The sequence below is a fragment of the Topomyia yanbarensis genome, chromosome 3 (assembly GCF_030247195.1).
Source record: "Topomyia yanbarensis strain Yona2022 chromosome 3, ASM3024719v1, whole genome shotgun sequence".
NCBI classification, from domain to species: Eukaryota; Metazoa; Arthropoda; class Insecta; order Diptera; family Culicidae; genus Topomyia; species Topomyia yanbarensis.
The window spans coordinates 133,313,839-133,325,977 of NC_080672.1; the positions used below are offsets into that span (position 1 = coordinate 133,313,839).

Here is a 12,139-nt window from a genome sequence, read left to right on the forward strand (position 1 = left end):
CCACAAATACGCTTTTCATGGCCAACGATTCATCAGGGGTACGTGAAGATGAAAATGGTGGTGATTAGGTATTCTCCAGCTGGCCGTAAATGTGCGCCTACTCTCTGCGAAAATTATTTCTAGCCATACACGTGCATGCTGGAGAATTTCTGTACAGGGGGTCCTTTTTTGAGCATGGAAAAATTGTAGTGCCATCTCGTTATTAAGATCTGTTTTTCAATAGAATCTTCTATTGCACTAATTCTTTCTTGAATGTATTTTTTATTATTAGTTTTTTAATTAATCGACCATTAATTATTTTCTAAAATGTATTCCTAGTTACCAGATTTTATGAATAATCTCTTAGGCCGATTTCAACAGCTTCAACAGGGTGTTGCACTAGTGGCAGATCACTTGTGATGCATTTTTAAAAATCAGCTAAATTAAGGTTCAAGTAACCTTTTTGAGCATGTGTTAGATTTGAACGCTGGGTAGTATGGGTAGGAAAAAATGTGTTCAGCTTTGCCACCGGATTATCCGTTTAAACCTTTTCAAAACTCTAAACTCTAAAAGAAGAATATCAGCTGATTTATTAGGTCACAACGATTCAAATCATACAAAATAGCTGCTGGAAAAACTATCGGTTACGCTAAATGGTGCTTTTGAAAAAGTGGCTGTGATTTTTTGTCGCTACCACTCCTGAACATGCCCTAAAGTAATTGCCAAAGGGGCCGTTCATAAATTATGTCGCGTATTTACAGTTAAGGAAGAGCGTGACTTAACATGAATTATCGAGATATAAAATAAAAATTTTGACGGACATGTGATTGGGGTTCGGAAGTCGAATGTCGGAGTTCACTTGGGGGGTGTTCTGGAGAAGCCTTTGTTATCCAGGCATGGTTCTGTGGTTATTCCGTGTAGTGCGTAAGTTTTGCTGAATTGACAGTGGACCACATAATTGATGTCCAAGTGCCCGACCTGATTATATTGGGATATGCTAGTATGGCCGTAGTGCCCTAGCGGATATATGCTCAAATGACTACATACAAATATTTTAAACTTATTTGTTCGAAGGATGTCTGTTCTCTGTGACTTAGCTATATTTTAAAATTTTAATATCGAACAAAATGATCATTAATACATACTAGAATAGGATAATTAGTAGAAAAGTTGCGGGGAAATTAATATTCGTGGATATTATGGTTAACAGCACTCTTTTATTTACTTAATAGTCGATTGATCCGTTTCAGACCTAGGGGACCCACTTAAGAGGAGATCAGGAAGAATACAAGAACGGAATTAATACGAAGTTTTAATTGCATCACTGACGACTTAGCACGCGTTGTTAGAAGCAGGATACATTGGACTAGACAAAATAGAGGACTTGAAGATACCCACTTCGCGACAAACAGGCGCAAAATGTAGTCCTCCTCCCGAGGACCGGTGTTTCCTTGGCAGACAGTTGCTAATTCGTCCGATTTTGCAAATTTTGTCTCGCGGGACGGACCGAGATCCGCTAAGCTATGAGCTACAGTCCTATCAGCCCGCTAACAAAAAGTAGTGTCTCAGGACAATTTAGTCAGGAAATCAAGAGTTGTCCAATTAGATCGATTAGCTTGGGATACTTTCACTATGCGGCACAAGCCCAGCCGGAAATGATCCAGAAAGCTGGCTGGATCTAGTTAGTAAACCGGCTCCAGTGACACAACCGACTCTAGCTAGAATTGGTTGTGTCACTGGAGCCGGAATGCGAACTGCAACCAGTCAGTATTCTGGCTCATTTTCCGGCTGAATTTAACTGGGAACTTTCAAAGAACTTGAGGATGTAAAGTACTACACGCTGATGAAAGGTCTATTTAGGATTTACTTGCTAGGCGGCGCTAGTGAGTATACAATTTTTCAGCAAAAAGTGATGATTTTTGCAGTTCTTCTAGTGTGAAAAATCTCAGGAATCAAACGAATTTATTGCGATCTTATTTAGAATAAGTTAAGGTTCTATAGCATTTTGTCATTCATATAAAATTTGATGATTTTGCCATGCATATATTTTTCAATCATTTTTTATAAAATGTACCTTATTGAACGTGGAACATCCTCAGGAACAAGTTGGAAGTAGATTTGTTATTCGTGAAATTCAGAAACATAATTTTTTGACATTTAGGGCTGATTTCTTCACTCTCGCTTAGTGCTTAAGCCAGGTTTAAACGTACTGGTGAACCTGGTTTAAAAGTTAAGCGAGAGTGAAGAAATCGGCCATTAGTGTCAGAACTCCTTATTTTTTTAACAAATTGCATATCAATTCCATTTAATAATAAATTATTTAATTTCCTGTTTCTTGCGTAAAAACGCTTAGGCATCATTTGATAGAAGTTTAATATCAGGAAAAATTAGGGATGTTCGAGAATTAGGGAAAAATTTGGGTTTCAGACTAAATGTAAAAAAAACTAATGTTTGTCAATTTTACCGATAATCTACCTCCATTTTGTTTCTAAAGATCTCAAACTTTCAGCAAGGTACATTTGATAAAAATGTTTGAATAATAATACAGTAGCATTGATATGAACATATAGACGAATTAAATGACACGCCAAATAAATTACGAGCTATTTAAAAAAATAATTGAAATCTGTCGAAAGCTTTTTCGGCATTTAGTCACCGTAAATGTTTTTGGAAAACATGATTTCGAGATAATCGTGTTTAATGTTTCATGTCACGTACCACGCCTCCGTAAGGGAGCAAGATGAAAAACGTTTTTACTTCGCTTCTACTGCTTGCTTCTCTATACAAATTTGGTATATCATTCTCAAGAACCAATACTTTAAGATAAAAGTAAAAAAAAAAATCAATTTTTGATCGACCTCAACATATATCTGATCACTTAACTAAGTTTTATATTTGCTTGTTTCTATTCACTTTAGAAATAATAACTCTTCAATGTAGGTTACAACCACAAAGAACAATTGATCGAACAAAAATATTTAAAAAACGTGTGTAAACATTTGAATTAATATACGATAAACGCTAGCGCCGCCACATCAACCTATCCCAACTATCCGTCAAATCCATTCTGGAACCGGTTCGAAATCCTGAATGGATTCAGTATGGAATCTTGCTCAAAGAAAACAACCGATTCCGTCTCAATCGGTTGATACATTTGAGCTGGAATTCATGCTGGAAGTCCGAACCGGTTCCGGACTAGTTTAACTGGGTAGAGGAATAACCGCTGTCAATCCTGTCGGACTCAGCCACAAAAAAAACATGACGACAGTAGCACACCTGGTTTGGATATCCCAACTACCTTCGAAACCGTTAGAGATTTTACACAAGTTGAATGCAGGAGATGGACGTCTGTTCTCTGTGTTACAACCATGCCAGCTCACCTCCTAGTGGTTGTAGGTCAGCTGAGCTGAAGTGTAAAAAGCTTTTAAAAAATTTCAATTCACTGCTTCCTATCATATCAAACTTGCACACTCAGAATAGAACAGAAGATGCATATGATAATTTTAGTACATGGGGCGAGCAAAGCTTGATTGGTAAGTCGATTGCCTTGTACGCTGCTCTCCTGGGCTCGATTCTCAACCCCGCGCATAGGGTTAGGAATTTTTCTAACTCAATAAAGAGGCAAATGACTGAATGTTTCAAATAAATAATTGAAACAAAAAATTAGAATTACATTCGAAATATTTTAATTTGGTATAATCTTTAGATGGTATAATAGACCGTTGTTATAATATATAAAGCTGTTTGACTAACTGATCAGGTTTTTATATCACATCCCTTTCGCACTGCATCAGATCTATTTCGCTTTAAGGCAAAATAAACGTTGGGCAAAAAACCGCTCCCAGAAACGCTTGAATCAGCGTTCTGTAAATTTTGCAAGCCTTTGTTTTGATGAAAATTTGACAGCTTCCCGCTTAAAATGTAGAAATACAATGATTTTATTTTTGAATTCATAAGCTCCAACTTTCACAAAATGTTTCTATGCATCATTATTTCCATGTTGTACATTTCATGACTATTAAGTATTTCCCAGATTTTGCGATTACTTAGACACTGGTTTTCCCGAAAGTATGACATGGAACCCTTCAAACTTTGGTCACGGAATTTTAATAGTTTTTCACTTAGTTCTTTGGAAAATATTCAACGGAATGCAACTTTTTAACAAAATAATTAACTTGTAATTTGAATGTTCAAAAGATGGTTTTTTGTAATATTGAATTGAAGCTTATAATGTCCATACATCGAAGGTTGAAGTTGTTAATTTACTTCCAACAAAAATGAGATTTGACAAAATTGCAGAAGCTTGAATCAAGCGTTTTGGGGAGCAAAATCTGCACGACATTTATTTTGCACCATTTTACGTTATTGATCACTACATCGTTCGCCATTACATCGTTCACTGATACGTCGCTCGCCTCACGTTGTTTGTCTTACGTCGTTCGCTATTACATCGTTCGTCATGACGTCGAGTTCAGCACATCATATATCAACACGTCTTTGCTATTACATCATTGTCCCAGTAAAGTTCAGCCAGAAATGAAATGGAATTCTGGCTGGTTCCAGTTCGTATTCCGGCTCCAGTGCAACAACCGATTCTAACTAGAATCGGTTGTGTCACTGGAGCCGGAATACGAACTGGAACCAGCCAGAATTCCGGTTCATTTCCGGCTGAGCTTAACTGGGGTGCATACATCGTTTCAGTGTTGCGATCAGTCGTGTAATATTACAATAATGAATCGAGCGCTTATTCGTGTAATATCACTGCTCTCAATCTAAAGAGTGATGTGCAGCGATTATGATGTGATATCACAAGATATTTTTTGCTGTGCAGCAAAAAATATCTTGTGATATCACATCATAATCGCTGCACATCACTCTTTAGATTGAGAGCAGTGATATTACACGAATAAGCGCTCGATTCATTATTGTAATATTACACGACTGATCGCAACACTGAAACGATGTATGCACAATGATGTAATAGCAAAGACGTGTTGATATGTATGTATGGACATTATAAGCTTCAATTCAATATTACAAAAAACCATCTTTTGAACATTCAAATTACAAGTTAATTATTTTGTTAAAAAGTTGCATTCCGTTGAATATTTTCCAAAGAACTAAGTGAAAAACTATTAAAATTCCGTGACCAAAGTTTGAAGGGTTCCATGTCATACTTTCGGGAAAACCAGTGTCTAAGTAATCGCAAAATCTGGGAAATACTTAATAGTCATGAAATGTACAACATGGAAATAATGATGCATAGAAACATTTTGTGAAAGTTGGAGCTTATGAATTCAAAAATAAAATCATTGTATTTCTACATTTTAAGCGGGAAGCTGTCAAATTTTCATCAAAACAAAGGCTTGCAAAATTTACAGAACGCTGATTCAAGCGTTTCTGGGAGCGGTTTTTTGCCCAACGTTTATTTTGCCTTAAAGCGAAATAGATCTGATGCAGTGCGAAAGGGATGTGATATAAAAACCTGATCAGTTAGTCAAACAGCTTTATATATTATAACAACGGTCTATTATACCATCTAAAGATTATACCAAATTAAAATATTTCGAATGTAATTCTAATTTTTTGTTTCAATTATTTATTTGAAACATTCAGTCATTTGCCTCTTTGTTGAGTTAGAAAAATTCCTAACCCTATGCGCGGGGTTGAGAATCGAGCCCAGGAGAGCAGCGTACAAGGCAATCGACTTACCCATCAAGCTTTGCTCGCCCCATGTACTAAAATTATCATATGCATCTTCTGTTCTATTCTGAGTGTGCAAGTTTGATATGATAGGAAGCAGTGAATTGAAATTTTTTAAAAGCTTTTTACACTTCAGCTCAGCTGACCTACAACCACTAGGAGGTGAGCTGGCATGGTTGTAACACAGAGAACAGACGTCCATCTCCTGCATTCAACTTGTGTAAAATCTCTAACGGTTTCGAAGGTAGTTGGGATATCCAAACCAGGTGTGCTACTGTCGTCATGTTTTTTTTGTGGCTGAGTCCGACAGGATTGACAGCGGTTATTCCTCTACCCAGTTAAACTAGTCCGGAACCGGTTCGGACTTCCAGCATGAATTCCAGCTCAAATGTATCAACCGATTGAGACGGAATCGGTTGTTTTCTTTGAGCAAGATTCCATACTGAATCCATTCAGGATTTCGAACCGGTTCCGGAATGGATTTGACGGATAGTTGGGATAGGTTGGTGTGGCGGCGCTAGCGTTTATCGTATATTAATTCAAATGTTTACACACGTTTTTTAAATATTTTTGTTCGATCAATTGTTCTTTGTGGTTGTAACCTACATTGAAGAGTTATTATTTCTAAAGTGAATAGAAACAAGCAAATATAAAACTTAGTTAAGTGATCAGATATATGTTGAGGTCGATCAAAAATTGATTTTTTTTTACTTTTATCTTAAAGTATTGGTTCTTGAGAATGATATACCAAATTTGTATAGAGAAGCAAGCAGTAGAAGCGAAGTAAAAACGTTTTTCATCTTGCTCCCTTACGGAGGCGTGGTACGTGACATGAAACATTAAACACGATTATCTCGAAATCATGTTTTCCAAAAAAATTTACGGTGACTAAATGCCGAAAAAGCTTTCGACAGATTTCAATTATTTTTTTAAATAGCTCGTAATTTATTTGGCGTGTCATTTAATTCGTCTATATGTTCATATCAATGCTACTGTATTATTATTCAAACATTTTTATCAAATGTACCTTGCTGAAAGTTTGAGATCTTTAGAAACAAAATGGAGGTAGATTATCGGTAAAATTGACAAACATTAGTTTTTTTTACATTTAGTCTGAAAACCAAATTTTTCCCTAATTCTCGAACATCCCTAATTTTTCCTGATATTAAACTTCTATCAAATGATGCCTAAGCGTTTTTACGCAAGAAACAGGAAATTAAATAATTTATTATTAAATGGAATTGATATGCAATTTGTTAAAAAAATAAGGAGTTCTGACACTAATGGCCGATTTCTTCACTCTCGCTTAACTTTTAAACCAGGTTCACCAGTACGTTTAAACCTGGCTTAAGCACTAAGCGAGAGTGAAGAAATCAGCCCTAAATGTCAAAAAATTATGTTTCTGAATTTCACGAATAACAAATCTACTTCCAACTTGTTCCTGAGGATGTTCCACGTTCAATAAGGTACATTTTATAAAAAATGATTGAAAAATATATGCATGGCAAAATCATCAAATTTTATATGAATGACAAAATGCTATAGAACCTTAACTTATTCTAAATAAGATCGCAATAAATTCGTTTGATTCCTGAGATTTTTCACACTAGAAGAACTGCAAAAATCATCACTTTTTGCTGAAAAATTGTATACTCACTAGCGCCGCCTAGCAAGTAAATCCTAAATAGACCTTTCATCAGCGTGTAGTACTTTACATCCTCAAGTTCTTTGAAAGTTCCCAGTTAAATTCAGCCAGAAAATGAGCCAGAATACTGACTGGTTGCAGTTCGCATTCCGGCTCCAGTGACACAACCAATTCTAGCTAGAGTCGGTTGTGTCACTGGAGCCGGTTTACTAACTAGATCCAGCCAGCTTTCTGGATCATTTCCGGCTGGGCTTGTGCCGCATAGTGAAAGTATCCCAAGCTAATCGATCTAATTGGACAACTCTTGATTTCCTGACTAAATTGTCCTGAGACACTACTTTTTGTTAGCGGGCTGATAGGACTGTAGCTCATAGCTTAGCGGATCTCGGTCCGTCCCGCGAGACAAAATTTGCAAAATCGGACGAATTAGCAACTGTCTGCCAAGGAAACACCGGTCCTCGGGAGGAGGACTACATTTTGCGCCTGTTTGTCGCGAAGTGGGTATCTTCAAGTCCTCTATTTTGTCTAGTCCAATGTATCCTGCTTCTAACAACGCGTGCTAAGTCGTCAGTGATGCAATTAAAACTTCGTATTAATTCCGTTCTTGTATTCTTCCTGATCTCCTCTTAAGTGGGTCCCCTAGGTCTGAAACGGATCAATCGACTATTAAGTAAATAAAAGAGTGCTGTTAACCATAATATCCACGAATATTAATTTCCCCGCAACTTTTCTACTAATTATCCTATTCTAGTATGTATTAATGATCATTTTGTTCGATATTAAAATTTTAAAATATAGCTAAGTCACAGAGAACAGACATCCTTCGAACAAATAAGTTTAAAATATTTGTATGTAGTCATTTGAGCATATATCCGCTAGGGCACTACGGCCATACTAGCATATCCCAATATAATCAGGTCGGGCACTTGGACATCAATTATGTGGTCCACTGTCAATTCAGCAAAACTTACGCACTACACGGAATAACCACAGAACCATGCCTGGATAACAAAGGCTTCTCCAGAACACCCCCCAAGTGAACTCCGACATTCGACTTCCGAACCCCAATCACATGTCCGTCAAAATTTTTATTTTATATCTCGATAATTCATGTTACGTCACGCTCTTCCTTAACTGTAAATACGCGACATAATTTATGAACGGCCCCTTTGGCAATTACTTTAGGGCATGTTCAGGAGTGGTAGCGACAAAAAATCACAGCCACTTTTTCAAAAGCACCATTTAGCGTAACCGATAGTTTTTCCAGCAGCTATTTTGTATGATTTGAATCGTTGTGACCTAATAAATCAGCTGATATTCTTCTTTTAGAGTTTAGAGTTTTGAAAAGGTTTAAACGGATAATCCGGTGGCAAAGCTGAACACATTTTTTCCTACCCATACTACCCAGCGTTCAAATCTAACACATGCTCAAAAAGGTTACTTGAACCTTAATTTAGCTGATTTTTAAAAATGCATCACAAGTGATCTGCCACTAGTGCAACACCCTGTTGAAGCTGTTGAAATCGGCCTAAGAGATTATTCATAAAATCTGGTAACTAGGAATACATTTTAGAAAATAATTAATGGTCGATTAATTAAAAAACTAATAATAAAAAAATACATTCAAGAAAGAATTAGTGCAATAGAAGATTCTATTGAAAAACAGATCTGAATAACGAGATGGCACTACAATTGGTCCATGCTCAAAAAAGGACCCCCTGTACAGAAATTCTCCAGCATGCACGTGTATGGCTAGAAATAATTTTCGCAGAGAGTAGGCGCACATTTACGGCCAGCTGGAGAATACCTAATCACCACCATTTTCATCTTCACGTACCCCTGATGAATCGTTGGCCATGAAAAGCGTATTTGTGGTGCTGAAATCAATGCTTATGTTGGGAGAGGTTCCTCACAATACTGTTAAGGCTATTCGCTTAAAGCAGAACGCTCTGATTGAGGTAAATCAATAAACTAATACTCGCTTGTAAGCAATCTAACTGTAAACTGCTCACCCTTCGAATGACTGAATGTACTTAGTTCAATATTCGGCGACAGATCAACCATCGTGCAGATGTCCGGTCAAACTGCTATACGGCTGTAAATAGCAATACAGTTAGTTTAAACTCATCCTTCACATAAGCATATCATACCCAGCAAGTTTTCTCCGTTCATTCACAACGTCAACTACATAGTACATAGTGTACAGGAACTGAATATCGTCCACATTGTTGATGCTCCCTTTAGACTTCAACTCACTAAGATACGAAGCAAGAATCAGAGTATTGCGGATCAGTTGCTTCGCATGCTTTTTCATGTTTTGCATCCTGCACATCGATTTTATTATACTTTCTAAACCACGGCACCATCGGTGTCTGTGCCAAAGATATCCGGAGTATTTTCCAGTTAAAGATATCCAGATAGTACGACCGGGGGTTGATCAACAAGGCATCCGATACGAACCAGGTATCGATATTGATTGCATGTGCATTTTGTTAGCGAATAGCGTACACGGGGCCATAAATACCTGCTTCATAGTGGGGGGACGAATAGCTGTAAGAGGTTACTAGCAGTGAATGAACAAACTATTAATACACAAAATACTCACTGGAAAATTTATTCCTGACGATTGGATCAGTATCTGGGATCAGTTGACAAAAATTGAAACTTGCTTGAAAACTAGGTCTGCTTACTGATGGAGAATACTTTGTGCTACTGTTTATGTCCGATTATACTTCAGTACTGTAACTCACACACTATTAAGTAAAATATTTATTAGCTGAGAAATTAGCAAATTTTATGTAAACATTTTCGCGAAATTGTAGTAAAAGACGGACAAGAAATCTGAGCTGACCTCTTGCGAAAATAAATATGACAACATGGTGAAATATCGCAATAAAGAACAGCGACAGAGACACGCAAAACCGAAGACCATCATCATTGTGTAAAAGTCTTGGTAAAAGTGTAATATCGTGCAGAGATAATAATATAGCGTCAAGGCGTGTGATATAACAATAAAATTGTTGGAAAGAGTGATGTGCGTATTTTTGTATATAATATTACACCAACTCGTGTGATAATACAAATATATTAATGAGCAAATTCGCACTGAAAAACGGAACAATCTTTCAGTAGATTAATATTACACGATTTCGAAGGCAGCTTTTCGTACGTCATTTTCATAGCAATATCGTATCAATTCGAATGCAATATCCAGTAAAAATGGTGTAAAAATCTCACTACGTTTTTTTATGTGATATCAGGTGATTAATGTACAATTACATATAAAACATAACAATATTGTGCATTATTTATCATTACGTCTAAGTTCCACATGCATCAATAGACATCGCATCGGCCATTATTACAATTCTTTTTGCTGTGTATAGTAACGTTTACAGCTAGGGATGTCCGATTAGTTCTCGATTAATCGAACTAATCGATTATTATGGAAACTAATCGATTAATTTTTAATCGATTAACGAATTTAACGATTATCGGATAATCGATTAGATAGCGTCGATTATTGGTCGATTAATTTTTTTAATGCGCGTAAAATTTTAATTTTAATTTATTTATTCCATTTTGGCGACAAGCGGCTTCAAACTACAACTTAACCAAAAATACTAATTAGCATTGAAATTCATGGGTCAAAGAGCAACAATATATTGTGCTGCCAATTGTAACTTTGAAATTCACTTCTAGGGGGTGTTGAAACACCATTAACTTACGTTTTTGGAAGTCTTACATTCACGATCATATCTTTGAATAATTTGAACAGATCAGTTGGAAAGATTAGATCAACCGCGGGATTACGAATTGAACGTTGTCATTCGTGCCGGATTCGCTCTATAAATATTTTTAGATTGTCTTGAGTTCAAGCAAGAAAAGGCTTAAAACAGTACCGGCCACAAACTGTCTGAAGAGAAGGAGAGGTTTAGGTACACTATATGCGTCTCTCCAACAGATACTAGATCCATGAGAAGTTCTATGAATTCTGATAAAGGATCCTTTAAATTAAACTTGGTAGAAGCAATTCCGTCTTTATGCATGGGAAGACTGGGCCAAGGCCAGGGGCCCCGAGATTTTGGGGGCCCACATTTAGCATGAATATAAAATAATTCTAAAGACTATATTTTAAAAAATTGCTTCACTCAGATCAGTAGCAGCTCGAAATCACGCATTGCACCGTATCCCGTGTGATCAAAATTTTTAAAAAGCATCAGAGCGGCAGGAAACGAAGCATTTCATCACTATTGAACCAATTCAAACGTCAATCCAACATTTCCATTCATGTTTTAATTTATTTTTAATAACAGTGCAACGTTTGGTACACCACGTATATAAAGATCGTGTTATGGCTGTCTTCGACACAACAGTTTGTTCAATAGGGATTCTGTTATTATTATATTAAATTCGGCCATCTGTAAGCAAAGTGGAATACTGGTTGGGTGGTCAGATTACACCATCTGGGAAGACTATAGCGTAGTTGGTAGGTCAGCTACACTGTACGCAGCTCACCTGAGTTCGAACTCCCACCGCCGCAAATAGTGTGTTAGGCCGTTTGCTACTACAGGTCAGATCGGTCAGGAAAACAAATAACTTTTTAAGATGCACTCAGATTATCTTTCTTTTTCGACAATATTTGGACATCAGGTTGTGAAAATCTGGAATAGTCTTTGTTCTCCATAAACTTTGAATCCCACTTTATATTTTGTTGAATATGTTCGACACGGTTGACTGATTTGGCTCAAATATGAAAGAGTGTCTCAGCATGGCATGAGGTAGAAGTGATTCTTTGATGCTGGGAATCAG

General features: G+C 36.8%; 1 long non-coding RNA gene across 1 annotated transcript; it reads right to left on the reverse strand.

The window, feature by feature from the left end:
* Positions 1–7,128: 7,128 nt before the first annotated feature.
* LOC131692792 (uncharacterized) lies at positions 7,129–10,424 on the reverse strand. The gene is made up of 3 exons (XR_009306060.1): positions 9,933–10,424; positions 9,478–9,877; positions 7,129–9,422 (listed from the first exon to the last, which is right to left on the reverse strand). It is a non-coding gene; the product is annotated as an uncharacterized LOC131692792 (long non-coding RNA).
* Positions 10,425–12,139: the final 1,715 nt, after the last annotated feature.